The sequence below is a fragment of the Kogia breviceps genome, chromosome 3 (assembly GCF_026419965.1).
Source record: "Kogia breviceps isolate mKogBre1 chromosome 3, mKogBre1 haplotype 1, whole genome shotgun sequence".
NCBI classification, from domain to species: domain Eukaryota; kingdom Metazoa; phylum Chordata; class Mammalia; order Artiodactyla; family Physeteridae; genus Kogia; species Kogia breviceps.
Window position 1 is genome coordinate 66,364,998 of NC_081312.1, and position 15,218 is coordinate 66,380,215.

General features: G+C 36.0%; 1 protein-coding gene across 4 annotated transcripts in view; it reads right to left on the reverse strand.

Annotated features, from left to right (window-relative positions):
- Nucleotides 1-15,218, reverse strand: part of AKAP6 (A-kinase anchoring protein 6) — a 506,591-nt gene that overhangs the window by 46,407 nt on the left and 444,966 nt on the right. The window lies entirely within an intron of this gene.

Consider the following 15,218-nt stretch of genomic DNA (forward strand, 5'->3'; position numbering starts at 1 on the left):
CACTGTAGCACTATTTACAATAGCCAAGACATGGAAGCAACTTAAATGTCCACCGACAGAGGAATGGATAAAGAAGATGTGGTACATATATACAGTGGAATATTAGCCATAAAAAAGAATGAAATAATGTCATTTGCAGCAACATGGATAGACCTAGAGATTATCATATTAAGTGAAGTAAGTCAAAGATAAATATCATATGATATCACTCATATGTGGAATCTAATTTTAAAAATGATACAAATGAACTTATTTACAAAACAGAAAGAGACTTACAGATATCGAAGACAAAGTTATGGTTACCAGAGGGGAAACGTGGTGGAGGAGGGATAAATAAGGAGTTGGGATGAATGTACATACACTACTATATATAAGATAGATAGCCAAAAAGGATCTATTGTATAGCACGGGGAACTCTACTCAATATTCTGTGATAACCTATATGAGAAAAGAATCTAAAAAAGAATGAATATATGTGGATGTATAACTGAATCACTTTGCTGTACACCTGAAACTAACACAGCACTGTAAATCAACTATACTCCAATAAAATTAAAACAAATAATAATAATAATATTGTACTTTCTGATCCATGAACACAGTATAGCATATAGTGTATAGTATAGTGTCCATCACTCACATATAATTTCTCTCAGTAATATTTTGTAGCAATACTTTGTTTTCAGCATATAGGTCTTCCATATTTTTATTAGGTATAGCCCTAAACATTTCATATTTTTGCTGCTATTGTAAATGATATTGTTTTAAATTTCAATTTCTGATTGTTAATTGATAGTACATAAAAATACAACTGATATTTATATATTGATCTTGTGTCCTACAGCCTTGTTAAATATTTTATTAGCTCTAGGTTCTTTTTTGGAGATTCCATAGCATTTTCTACATAGATGACCATAGAGTTTATGAGTAAGATAACTGTGCTCCTTAATTTCCAAGCAGCATGTCTTTAATTCCTTTTTCTTGCTTTATTTCACTCACTAAAACTTCCAGTGCAATGCTGAATAGAAATGGTGAAAATGGACATCCTTCTTACCATGTTCCTCTTATGTTAGAAAAAAAGCATTCAGTGTTTTACCACTAAGTATGACATTTCCTGTAGATTATTTGTATGTGTCCTTTATTAAGTTGAGGGAGTTCCTACTTTATTCTTAGGTTTCTGAGCTTTTATCAGGAAGGATGTTGGATTTTGGCAAATGCTTTTTCTGCACACCCTGGAATGTAGTTTTCCTTTCTCTTTGTGGTGAATCACACGATTTTTTTTTCAAAATAATTTTGCATTTCTAGACCTCACATGGTCATAATGTGTTATCTATTTTATATACTGTTGATTATTTGATAAAATTTTGTTAAGAATCTGTTTATCTATATTCATGAGGGATACTGTTCAGTAGTTTTCTTGTAATGTCTCTGAGTAATGCTGAGTTGGGAAGTATTTCTTCCTTTTCAATTTTCTGGAAGATTTTGCATAAATTCAGTATAATTTCTTCCTTAACTATTTAGGAGACTTTACCCATAAAGCTGTCTAGGCCTGGAGTTTTCTTTGTAGGGAAATTTTAAGCTAATGGTTTAATTTATTTAGCAGATATGGAGCTATTCAGGTTGTGTATTTCTTTTTGAGTCTACTGTTTGCAACTTTTAAGGAATTTGTATATTTTATTTAAATAATTGAATTTAATGGCTTAAAATTATTCATAGTATTTCCTTTATATTCTTTTACATTAGTAGAATCTGTAGTGATATCTATCTCTTATTCCTGATAATGATAATTTGTTTCTTTTCTCCTTTTTCCCTGATCAGTCTTGCTAGAGCTTTATTAGTTTCATTTATCTCAAAACAAAATACACCCAGCTTTCTTCCTCATTAACTTTTTTCTATTGTTTTTTCTGTTTTTAATTTCAATGACTTCTGCTCTAAACTTTATTGGTTACTTTCTTCTATTTACTTTATGTTTAATTTGTCTTTCTCTAGTTGCATAAATGTGAAAACTAAGATTATTATTTTGGTGGTGAATTTTCATTGGTACAAATTTTAATATTTTTTCTATTTCTATTCAGTCCAAAATAATCTCTAATTTCCCTTTCTCATTTCTTCTTGGTCCCAGGAATTGTAGATAAGTGTGTTATTTAGGTTCCTTATATTTGAGAACTTTTCCAATACATTTCTAATATTTATTTCTTTCCTTTTTTTTTAACATCTTTATTGGAGCCTAACTGTTTTACAATGGTGTGTTAGTTTCTGCTTTACAACAAAGTGAATCAGTTATACATATACATATGTCCCCATATCTCTTCCCTCTTGCATCACCCTCCCTCCCACCCTCCCTATCCCACCCCTCTAGGTGGTCACAAAACACAGAGGTGATCTCCCTGTGCTATGTGGCAGCTTCCCACTAGCTATCTAATTTACATTTGGTAGTGTATATACGTCCATGCCACTCTCCAACTTTGTCACAGCTTACCCTTCCCCCTCCCCATATCCCCAAGTCCATGCTCTAGTAGGTCTTTGTTTTCTTCCTGTCCTACCACTAATCTCTTCATGATATTTTTATTTTTTTCTTAGATTCCATATATATGTGTTAGCATACAGTATTTGTTTTTCTCCTTCTGACTTACTTCACTGTGTAGGACAGACTCCAGGTCTATCCACCTCATTACAAATAACTCAATTTCATTTCTTTTTATGACTGAGTAATATTCCATTGTATGTATGTGCCACACCTTCTTTATCCATTCATCTGTTGATGGACAATTAGGTGCAATGAACATTTTGGTACATGACTCTTTTTGAATTATGGTTTTCTCAGGGTATATGCCCAGTAGCGGGATTGCAGGGTCGTATGGTAGTTCTATTTGTAGTTTTTAAAGGAACCTCCAGACTGTTCTCCATAGTGGCTGTATCAATTCACATTCCCACCAGCAGTGCAAGAGTGTTCCCTTTTCTCCACACCCTCCCCAGCATTTATTGTTTCTAGAGTTTTTGATGATGGCCTTTCTGACTGGTGTGAGATGATATCACATTGTAGTTTTGATTTGCATTTCTCTAATGATTAATGCTGTTGAGCATTCTTTCATGTGATTGTTGGCAATCTGTATATCTTCCCTGGAGAAATGTCTATTGTGTTCTTCTGCCCATTATTGGATTGGGTTGTTTGTTTTTTTATTATTGAGCTGCATGAGTTGCTTATAAATTTTGGATATTAACCCTTTGTTAGTTGCTTCATTTGCAAATATTTTCTCCCATTCTGAAGGTTGTCTTTTGGTCTTGTTTATGGTATCCTTTGCTTTGCAAAAGCTTTTAAGTTTCATTAGATCCCATTTGTTTATTTTTGTCTTTATTTCCATTTCTCTAGGAGATGGGTCAAAAAGGATCTTGCTGTGATTTATGTAATAGAGCGTTCTGCCTATGTTTTCCTCTAAGAGTTTGATAGTGTCTGGCCTTACACTTAGGTCCTTTACCCATTTTGAGTTTATTTTTGTGTGTGGTGTTAGGGAGTGTTCTAATTTCATACTTTTACATGTAGCTGTCCAGTTTTCCCAGCACCACTTATTGAAGAGGCTGTCTTTTCTCCACTGTATATTCTTCCCTCCTTTATCAAAGATAAGGTGACCATAAGTATGTGGGTTTATCTCTGGGTTTTCTATCCTGTTCCATTGATCTATATTTCTGCTTTTGTGCCAGTACCATACTGTCTTGATTACTGTAGCCTTGTAATATAGTCTGAAGTCAGGGAGCCTGATTCCTCCAGCTCCATTTTTCGTTCTCAAGATTGCTTTGGCTATTCGGGGTCTTTTGTGTTTCCATACAAATTGTGAAATTTTTTGTTCTAGTTCTGTAAAAAATGCCAGTGGTAATTTGATAGGGATTGAATTGAATCTGTAGATTGCTTTGGGTAATAGAGTCATTTTCACAATGTTGATTCTTCCAATCCAAGAACATGGTATATTTCTCCACCTATTTGGATCATCTTTAATTTCTTTCATCAGTGTCTTATAGTTTTCTGCATACAAGTCTTTTGTCTCCTTAGGTAGGTTTATTCCTAGATATTTTATTCTTTTTGTTGCAGTGGTAAATGGGAGTGTTTTATTAATTTCACTCTCAGATTTTTCATCATTAGTGTATAGGAATGCTAGAGATTTCTGTGCATTAATTTTGTATCCTGCTACTTTAACCAATTCATTGATTAGCTCTAGTAGTTTTCTGGTAGCATCCTTAGAATGCTCTATGTATAGTATCATGTCATCTGCAGTGACAGCTTTACTTCTTCTTTTCCTATTTGGATTCCTTTTATTTCTTTTTTTTCTGTGATTGCTGTGGCTAGAACTTCCAAAACTAGGTTGAATAAGAGTGGTGAGAGTGGGCAATCTTGTCTTGTTCCTGATCTTAGTGGAAATGGTTTCCGTTTTTCACCATTGAGAACAATGCTGGCTGTTGGTTTGTCATATATGGCCTTTATTATGTTGAGGAAGTTCCCTCTATGCCTACTTTCTGCAGAGTTTTTATCATAAATATGTGTTGAATTTTGTCAAAAGCTTTCTCTGCATCTATTGAGATGATCATATGGTTTTTCTCCTTCAGTTTGTTGATATGGTGTATCACTTGATTGATTTGCGTATATTGAAGAATCCTTGCATTCCTGGAATAAACCCCACTTGATCATGGTGTATGATCCTTTTAATGTGCTGTTGGATTCTGTTTGCTAGTATTTTGTTGAGGATTTTTGCATCTATGTTCATCAGTGATATTGGCCTGTAGTTTTCTTTCTTCGTGAGATCTTTGTCTGGTTTTGGTATCAGGGTGATGTTGGCCTCATAGAATGAGTTTGGGAGTGTTCCTCCCTCTGCTATATTTTGGAAGAGTTTGAGAAGGATAGGTGTTAGCTCTTCTCTATATGTTTGATAGAATTCACCTGTGAAGCCATCTGGTCCTGGGCTTTTGTTTGTTGGAAGATTTTTAATCACAGTTTCAATTTCAGTGCTTGTGATTGGTCTGTTCATATTTTCTATTTCTTCCTGGTTCAGTCTCGGCAGGTTGTGCATTTCTAAGAATTTGTCCATTTCTTCCAGGTTGTCCATTTTATTGGCATACAGTTGCTTGTAGTAATCTCTAATAATCTTTTGTATTTCTGCAGTGTCAGTTGTTACATCTCCTTTTTCATTTCTAATTCTATTGATTTGAGTCTTCTCCCTTTTTTTCTTGATGAGTCTGGCTAATGGTTTATCAATTTTATTTATCTTCTCAAAGAACCAGCTTTTACTTTTATTGATCTTTGCTATTGTTTCCTTCATTTCTTTTTCATTTATTTCTGATCTGATCTTTATTTCTTTCCTTCTGCTAAATTTAGTTTTTGTTTTGTTCTTCTTTCTGTAATTGCTTTAGATGCAAAGTTAGGTTCTTTATTCGAGATGTTTCCTGTTTCTTAAGGTAGGCTTGTATTGCTATAAACTTCCCTCTTAGAACAGCTTTTGCTGCATCCCATAGGTTTTGGGTCGTCGTGTCTCCATTGTCATTTGTTTCATTGTCATTTGTCTTTTGATTTACCCTTAGATTTCTTCAGTGATCACTTGGTTATTAAGTAGTGTATTGTTTAGCCTCCATGTATTTGTATTTTTTACAGATCTTTTCCTGTAATTGATATCTAGTCTCATAGCGTTGTGGTTGGAAAAGATACTTGATATGATTTCAGTTTTCTTAAATCTACCAAGGCTAGATTTGTGACCCAAGATACAATCTATCCTGGAGAATGTTCCATGAGCACTTGAGAAAAATGTGCGTTCTGTTGTTTTTGGATGGAATGTCCTACAAATATCAATTAAGTCCATCTTGTGTAATGTATCATTTAAAACTTGTATTTCCTTATTTATTTTCATTTTGGATGATCTGTCCATTGGTGAAAGTGAGGTTTAAAGTCCCCTACTATGATTGTGTTACTGTCGATTTCCCCTTTTATGGCTGTTAGTATTTGCCTTATGTATTGAGGTGCTCCTATGTTGGGTGCATAAATATTTACAATTGTTATATCTTCTTCATGCATCGATCCCTTCATCATTATGTAGTGTCTTACTTTTTCTATTTTAATAGTCTTTATTTTAAAGTGTATTTTGTCTGATATGAGAATTGCTACTCCAGCTTTCTTCTGATTTCCATTTGCATGGAATATCTTTTTCCATCCCATCACTTTCAGTCTGTATGTGTCCCTAGGTCTGAAGTGGGTCTCTTGTAGACAGCACATTTATGGATCTTGTTTTTGTATCCATTCAGCCAGGCTGTGTCTTTTGGTGGGAGCATTTAATCCATTTACATTTAAGGTAATTATCGATATGTTTGTTCCTATTACCATTTACTTAATTGTTTCGGGTTTGTTCTTGTAGGTCTTTTCCTTCTCTTGTGTTTCTTGCCTAGAGAAGTTCCTTTAGCATTTGTTGTAAAGCTGGTTTGGTGGTGCTGAACTCTCTCAGCTTTTGCTTGTCTATAAAGGTTTTAATTTCTCCATCAAATCTCAATGAGATCCTTGCTGGGTAGCATAATCTTGGTTGTAGGTTTTTCTCCTTTATCACTTTAAATATGTCCTGCCACTCCCTTATGGCTTGTAGAGTTTCTGCGGAAAGAGCAGATGTTAACCTTGGGGATTCCCTTGTGTGTTATTTGTTGTTTTTCCCTTGCTGCTTTTAATATGTTTTCTTTGTATTTAATTTTTGATAGTTTGATTAATATGTGTCTTGGCGTGTTTCTCCTTGGATTTATCCTGTATGGGACTCTCTGTGCTTCCTGGACTTGATTGACTATTTCCTTTCCCATATTAGGGAAGTTTTTAACTTTAATCTCTTCAAATATTTTCTCAGTCCCTTTCTTTTTCCCTTCTTCTTCTGGGACCCGTATAATTCGAATGTTGGTGCATTTAATATTGTCCCAGAGGTCTCTGAGACTGTCCTTAGTTCTTTTCATTCTTTTTTCTTTATTCTGCTCTGCAGTAGTTATTTCCACTATTTTATCTTCCAGGTCAGTTATCCATTCTTCTGCCTTAGTTATTCAGCTATTGATCCCATCTAGAGTGTTTTTCATTTCATTTATTGTGTTGCTCATCATTGCTTGCTTCCTCTTTATTTCTTCTAGGTCCTTGTTAACTGTTTCTTGCAATTTGTCTATTCTATTTCCACGATTTTGAATCATCTTTACTCTCATTATTCTGAATTCTTTTTCAGGTAGACTGCCTATTTCCTCTTCATTTGTTAGCTCTGGTGTGTTTTTATCTTGCTCCTTCATCTGCTGTGTGTTTTTCTGTCTTTTCATTTTGCTTATCTTACTGTGTTTGGGGTCTCCTTTTTGCAGGCTGCAGGTTCGTAGTTCCTGTTGTTTTTGGTGGCTGTCCCCAGTGGCTAAGGTTGGTTCAGTGGGTTGATTAGGTTTCCTGGTTGGGGGAACTAATGCCTCTGTTCTGGATGATGAGGCTGGATCTTGTCTTTCTGTGGGCAGGTCCACGTCTGGTGGTGTGTTTGGGGATGTTGGTAGCCTTATTATGATTTTAGGCAGCCTCTCTGCTAATGGATGGGGCTGTAGTCCTGTCTTGCTATTTGTTGGGCATAGGGTGTCCAGCACTGTTTGTTGCTGGTCCTTGAGTGAAGCTGGTCTTGGTGTTGAGATGGAGATCTCTGGGAGATTTTCGCTGTTTGATATTGCATGGAGCTAGGAGGTCTCTTGTGGTCCAGTGTCCTGAGGTTTCTTCTCCCACCTCAGAGACACAGCCCTGATGCCTGGCTGTAGTGCGAAGAGCCTTTAATTCACATGGCTCAAAATAAAAGGGAGAAAAAATAGAACGGAAAGAAATGATGGAAGGAAGGAAGGAAGGAAGGAAGGAAGGAAGGAAGGAAGGAGGGAGGGAAGGAAGGAGGGAGGGAGGGAAGGAAGGAAGAAAGGAAGGAAGAAATGAAGGAAGGAAGAAAGCAAGAAAGGAAGGAAAGAAGTAAGGAAGGAAGAGAGAAAGAAAGGGAGGAAGGAAGAGAGGAAGGAAGGGAGGAAGAAAGGAAGGAAAGAAGGAAGGGAGGAAGGAAGGGAGGAAAGAAAGGAAGAAAGAAAGGAGGGAAGAAAGGAAGGAAGAAGGGAAGAAGACAAAATAAAGTAGGATAAAATATAGTTATTAAAATAAAAAATAATTATTAGGAAGAAAAATTTCTATTAATAAAAAGCAAACATGAAACAAACAAAAAAAGTGTCGGTTTAACCCTAGGACAAATGGTGAAAGCAAAGCTATACAGACAAAATCTCACACAGCAGCACACACATACACACTCACAAAAAGAAAAAAATGGAAAAATAATAGTAAATCTTGCTCCCAAAGTCTACCTCCTCAACTTGGGATATTTCACTGTCTATTCAGGTTTTCCACAGATGCAGGGCACTTCAAGTTGATGGTGGAGTTTTAATCCACTGCTTCTGCGGCTGCTGGGAGAGACCTCCCCCTCTCCTCTTTGTTCACACAGCTCCTGGGGTTCAGCTTTGGACATGGCCCCGCCTCTGCATGTAGGTCATCCGAGGGCGTCTGCCCTTCACTCAGACAGGACGGGGTTCAAGGAGCAGCTGATTCGGGGGCTCTGGCACAGGCTGGGGGGAGGGAGGGGCACGGATGCAGGGTGAGCCTGTGGCGGCAGAGGCCAGCATGACGCTGCACCAGTCCGAGGCATGCCACGCGTTCTCCCGGGGAAGCTGTCCCTGGATCCCGGGACCCCGGCAGTGGCGGGCTCCACAGGCGTTCGGGAGGGGCGGTGTGGAGAGTGACCTGTGCTTGCACACAGGCTTCTTGGTGGCGGCAGCAGCAACCCTAGCGTCCCACACCTGTCTCTGCTGTCCGCTCCGACAGCCGCAGCTTACGCCTGTTTCTGGAGCTCCTTTACGCGGTGCCCTTAATCCCCGCTCCTCACGCCCCAGGAAGTAAAGAGGCAAGAAAAAGTCTCCTGTCTCTTCAGCAGCTCTGCACCCATTTCTGGAGCTCCTTTACACGGTGCACTTAATCCCCTCTCCTCTTGCACCAGGAAACAAAGAGGCAAGAAAAAGTCTCTTGTCTCCTCGGTAGCTCTGTGCCCATTTCCTCTAATATTTATTTCTAAACTAATTCCATCATAGTCAGAGAACAGGGTGTAATAAGAATGTTTTTTAAATTTTAGACTTGCTCTGTGGCTCAGAAGACAGTCAATTTTGGTAGATGTTCTGTCAACTTGAAAAGGATGTATATTCTCCTGTTGTTGGATGGAGTGTTTGTTTGTTTTTTGTGATATGTGGGCCTCTCACTGTTGTGGCCTCTCCCGTTGTGGAGCACAGGCTCCAGACGCGCAGGCTCAGCAGCCATGGCTCACGGGCCTAGCCGCTCTGTGGCATGTGGGATCTTCCCAGACCGGGATACGAACCCATGTGCCCTGCATTGGCAGGTAGACTCTCAACCATTGCACCACCAGGGAAGTCCAGATGGAGTGTTTTAAATGTCAATTAGGTCAAGATGATTTATGGTGTGATTCAAGTTTTTTATATCCTTACTGATTTTCTGTCTACTTGTACTATTGATTATTGAGAAAAGTATTGGAATCTCTGCCCCAAATTGTATATTCTTATCTTCTTGTAATTGTATCAGTATTTGATTTATGAATTTGTAAGTTTTGTTACTACGGCACAAACATTTAGTAATGGTGTGTCCTCTTGATTAATTAGCACTTTATCACTAAGAAATATCTTTATACCTTGTAATATTCTTTGCTCTGAATTCTAATTTGTTTAATATTAATATGGACACTCCAACTCTCTTTTGATTGCATTAGCTTAATATATATTTTCCATCCTTTTACTTTTAATTTTTCTTTATAATTAAAATGGCAACATATAGTTCAGTCTTGCTTTTTTAATGTAATCTGTTAATTACTGCCTTTTAATTGGGGTTTTTAGTCCATTTATGTTTAACAGAATTTTTTTTTTTTGTATTTTGATATTTTATTCAAAGAGTTCAGTTTTAAACATATGTAAGACATTCATCAATCCATTATTACTCTACTTTTAACATTATAAATTTAACTTCAAGTGGCAGAGGAAACAAAAATATGTAATAAAACTATATTTCAGCTGTGTATCTTCGAGTAGGGAAACCAAAAAAACTTACTACCACCAAAACAAACAAACAAACCTAATCTATTAGGCATGTATATATTTTATTTTCCTTTAGGTGATCATTTTTGGAAAATTACCCTTTCCAAGACTAAGCCCTTGCAAACACAGCTGCTAATCTTTCCAAAAATAAAATCCAGTATCTAGATTCTCAAAACTCACAAAACCAAATGGAAATGTCTAGTTGTCAGCCAACTAATTAATTGGGGTTTTTAGTCCATTTATGTTTAACAGAATTATTGATGCATTTGGTTCAGTTTTCTGTCTATTACATCTGTTCTTTATTCCTATTTTTCCTCTTTTTCTGCATTGTGTGTGAAATTTTAAAATGATTTCCTTTCCTTTCCTTTGTTGGCCTATTGTTATAGCATCTTGTGTTTTTCAAGAATCATAGTATGTATTTTATCTTATTTATCTTTAAGTGATTCTATACCATTCTATACCACTTATCTATCTTTAAGTGATTCTATACATCTTTAAGTGATACTATACTTAATATACGAGCCATACAATAGTATAGTTCCATTTCCTGGCCTTTGTAATATTTTTGTCATATGTTCTACTACTACATATGTTATAAATCCCATAATAGATTGTTATTATCTTGCTTTAAACAACCAATTATCATTTAAAGAGATTTAAATAAGATGAAAAGAGACATTTCATATTAACCCACACAGTAAGTATTTCTAGTGCTTTTCATTTCTCTGTGCAGACTCAGGCTTCCACTAATAACATTTTCTTTTTTCCTGTAAGGATTTCCCTTAACATTTCTTGCAGTTCTGCTGCTGATGATTTTTTTTAAAGTTTTGATATCTGAAAACCATTTATTTTTGTTTTCCTTTTTAAATAAAGTATTTTCTCTGTGTATAGAATTCTGGGTTATTTTCTTCCAATACTTTAAAGATGTTGTTCCACTATCTTCTGACTTGTATTATTTCTGAAAAAAGTATGCTATAACTCTTCCTTCTTATTCTTCTGTATATGATGTATCATTTTCCTCTAGATACTTTGAAGATACTCTTATCACTGGTTTTAATCAATTTGAACAAAATACCCCTTGGTGTCGTTTTTTTCATGTTTCTTGTGCTTAAGGTTTGTTGACATTCTGGATCTGTGGGTTTATAGTTTTCATCAAATTTGGAAAATTTGGGCCATTATTTCTTCAAAAATTGTTTCTCCCTCTGCCTTTTTTTCAGGGATTCCAATTACATATACATTAGGCTGCTTGAAGTTATCTCACAGCTCACTAATGCCATGCTTTTGTTTTTGTCTTTTTTTTTCCTCTTTGTTTCATTTTTGACAGTTTCTATTGCTATGTTTTCAGGTTTATGAATTGTTGCTTCCACACTGTAAACTTGTTTGTTAATACCATCCAGGGTATTTTTTATCTCAGTTATCATAGTTTTCATCTGTAGAAGTTTGATTTTAGATAGATATCTTTAATGTCTCTACTAAATAAGCTCAATATATTTTCTAGTTTCTTGAACATATGGAATGCAAGAAAAATAACTGTTAATGTTCTTGTCTATTAAATCTATAATATGTCATTTCTGGATTTGTTTCTATTAATTGAATTTTCTCCTCATTTTCAAAGATATATTACTTCTTCTTTGTACACTGGAAGCTTTTGACTGGGTGCCAGACACTATAAATTTTACCTTGCTGGATGCTGGATACTTAGATGCTTATCAGCATTCTTGAGTTCTGTACTGGGATATAGTTAAATAACTTTGAAAGAGTTTGATCCTTTCAGGTCTTGCTTTTAAGCTTTTTGGGCAAGACTAGAATAGCATTTAATCTAATTTTGCCCCATTACTAAGGCAAAACTGTTCTCAGTACTGTGTCACATGCCCTGTGAATAATAAGGATTCTACTGTGACTGATGGGAAAAGGAACTATTCCCAGCTGTGTGTGATCTCCAGGGACTGTTCCCTCTAATTTTTTCAGGTGGTTTCTTCTGCTGCAGATTTAAAAGAATCCCTCTGTATAGCTCTAGAGTCATCTCTCTGTGCAGCTCTCTCCTCTCTGGTACTATGCCTTGTAGCAACTTTAGCTGCCTTGTCCTCCTCAGACTCCCAGACCTGTCCCCTCAACCCAGGGATAATGCTAGTCTCTGCATGGATTTCCTCTTTGCACACTGACCTTAAAACTGTCTAGGCAGAAATTTGAGTAATCATAGTATCACTTCAATCATTTCACATCTCTTTATTGACTGGTATCCAAGGTCTTAAAATTGTGATTTTACCCAGCTTTTAAATTGTTTCAGGTAGAAGGGTCCTGGTCCTTTACTCAATCCTGGCTGGTAGTGGAAGTCTGCCTATGTATTTTTAGAGGAAGAGGGTCTATGGCCTTCATCAATAAGTTATCTTCTCTTTGCTAATGATTAATCTGAGTAGATGTATAGATTATTGGTATGGATTCTTGGTGTTTCCATGGTTGTCTCATATATTTTAATTTGCATCTATTGTAGGAAGTGAGATTCAAACTTTTAATTGAAAAAAATCCTGGTTCTCTATAATTAACACATCACAAATTCAGAATGCTATTTTGGCAAGTGGGACAATCTAAGGTAATTCAGGCACATGGTATTGCTAGCCAAAATGTGGAGACTGAATCATAGAAAGAAGGCAGGAGACTAGAAATAAAAACATATGATTCAAACGAAAATTAGAATTAAAGCATAAAAAGTATAGACAGAGATCATTTTTTACAGGTAACACAAAAATAAACCATATAAGTCTGGGAAAAGAGCTTGAATGTAGAAAGAACAAGGGGTAGTGTCAAATAATTATGCAATTTCAAATCTTGATGATAAGGGAGAAAGATGCTTTTGGGTTTTGTCTGTTTTAACTCCCAGAATTTAATACAAGATCTCTTGCTTTCTTCCAGTTTAAAAAAAGAGAGAGAGATTCATTATTTACCTAGTTAGGAGAAATAGAGAAGCTGGCTTAATTGACATTTGTACACTTATCTGAATTCTCCTGAATACTATGGAAAGAGTTTCCATATTTTTGTCAGTATTAAATGTAAGCTTGAAGCCCATAATTACCTCAATAGATCTAGCATCATAGTTATTTGCATATTTGTATTAACTATACTTTTTGAGGAGAAGGAGGATATCTTGTTTACCTTTAAATCTCTAACACTGATTACTGTAGAGCATCATTTAGAGAAAATTCACTTATTTAACAAATACTATGGAGTACCTGTTAAGTCCTGCATACTATGTAGGGCTTTTAGGAATGTAAAGGTGGGCAGAAACTGGTGTGTGGCTGCCTTCTTCAGACTAGTGGAGAAGATCAACAGTAATCATATCATCACACAAACAGATGTAAAATGAAAAATGAGGAGCACTGGATAGACGATTAGGTGACATTTCTTATACAAGCTATTTCCAAAGTGACTAAGAAAATTCTACAACACGGAGATAGAATTAGAGCTTCCAATTCTAAGTACCAGAACCTAGCCCACACTTTCAGAATGACTTTATTTAATACCTCATAGAGAATTTCCTTCAGAAATAATTTGAAGAAAAGAGAGTATACCATGGGGGACTTCATATCATACTTTAAAACTTGGAAAAACTGACCCTACCAGGCAAGAAGAAAGGTTAAAAGGCATCTCCTTGGTGATCTCATGAAGGTGAAACATTCAGATAGGAACATAATACTCAAAGCCATTTTGTGAGAATATGAACATTGAGAATTAATATAGAAATAGTAACTCCAAACCAAATGCCAGAATGAAACAAAATTTATCAATTGAAAGCTTGTATTCATTCATTTAGCAAATGTCTATTAAACATCTACTATATGTAGGAATGTCCCAGACCCTGGAAATATAGTAATGAAAGTCCCTGTACATAAGAAGGGGATGGCATGGGGGTGGGGACATAGGATAAAAAAGCAAACAGACCACTTAGAGGCTTCTGAGTCTCTACAAAGGCAGCTTCCCACATTGGTAAAATACTTGTTTGCCCATCACAGCAACTTGGACTCTTCACCCAATCAACAGAGATCAGAGCAAGAAATATCTCCAATGTAATGAGGTACATGGTATTCATTGTGTTGCTGGCATTAGTGCCACTTGCTACTCTTTTATGCCTTTCTCGAGTGGTTTTCAATCTTGTTTATCACAGAGGACCTTATTTGCTACCTCATAATTCCAGAAAAGCTAACATTCAGCAGCCAACCTAAAGAAAAGGGGGTGTTTTGTCCACCTGCAATTTTTATCTACCTCTCTGTAGTAGCTTGAGCCTCTAAGAAGCAGCCAGGGTTTCAAAGCTAAAGCTTACCACTTTACCACAGAAGTAGGACAAAAATGTCTACAGCTAGTCTGCAGAGATCTGGTCCTGCATCCCTCATCATACGATTTCAAATAAATCTCCAAAGAAACCCAGTTTTGTTTCTTCCAAAGCAGCTTGAATGCTTCCAAAATGTTAAGAGCTTCTCCAGGTGCAGTTGGTTTTTGTGTAAATTTTATTATCACTACTACTATGCTTAGATGTTTCAAACTATAGAATAAAAAATAACCTCTTCTATGCTTTCAAACACTCAGAGAAAAAGAAAGAAAGAAAGAAAGGAAGGAAGGAAGGAAGGAAGGAAGAAAGAAAGAAAGAAAGAAAGAAAAGAAAAGAAAAGAAAAGAAAAGAAAAGAAAAGAAAAGAAAAGAAAAGAAAAGAAAAGAAAAGACTAGCTAAATAGCTTCACAACAAATAGGTCATTTCAAGAAAAGACATCCAATTATATAGAATCTGATTACTGGTAATAACTTGGAAGTCTTAAGAAATTTAATGACTTCAGTGCAAAACAATTAAAGTGAACTATTGAGGATAAAATCACCCCCTAGACTCAACATAACTACAGATGCAAAAAGAGTGAGAAGGCATACTGCTTCATTGTCCCTTCTGCTCCCAGTCCCCAATGCCAAACACATCAGATAACCTAAATATTTAGGTTTTGTTAAAATTAGAAATCATAGGAGAAGACTGTTTTTCAGTGGCAGGATTATTATACTTGATTTTACAATTTTGAATCTTGAACTTTCCAAAGACA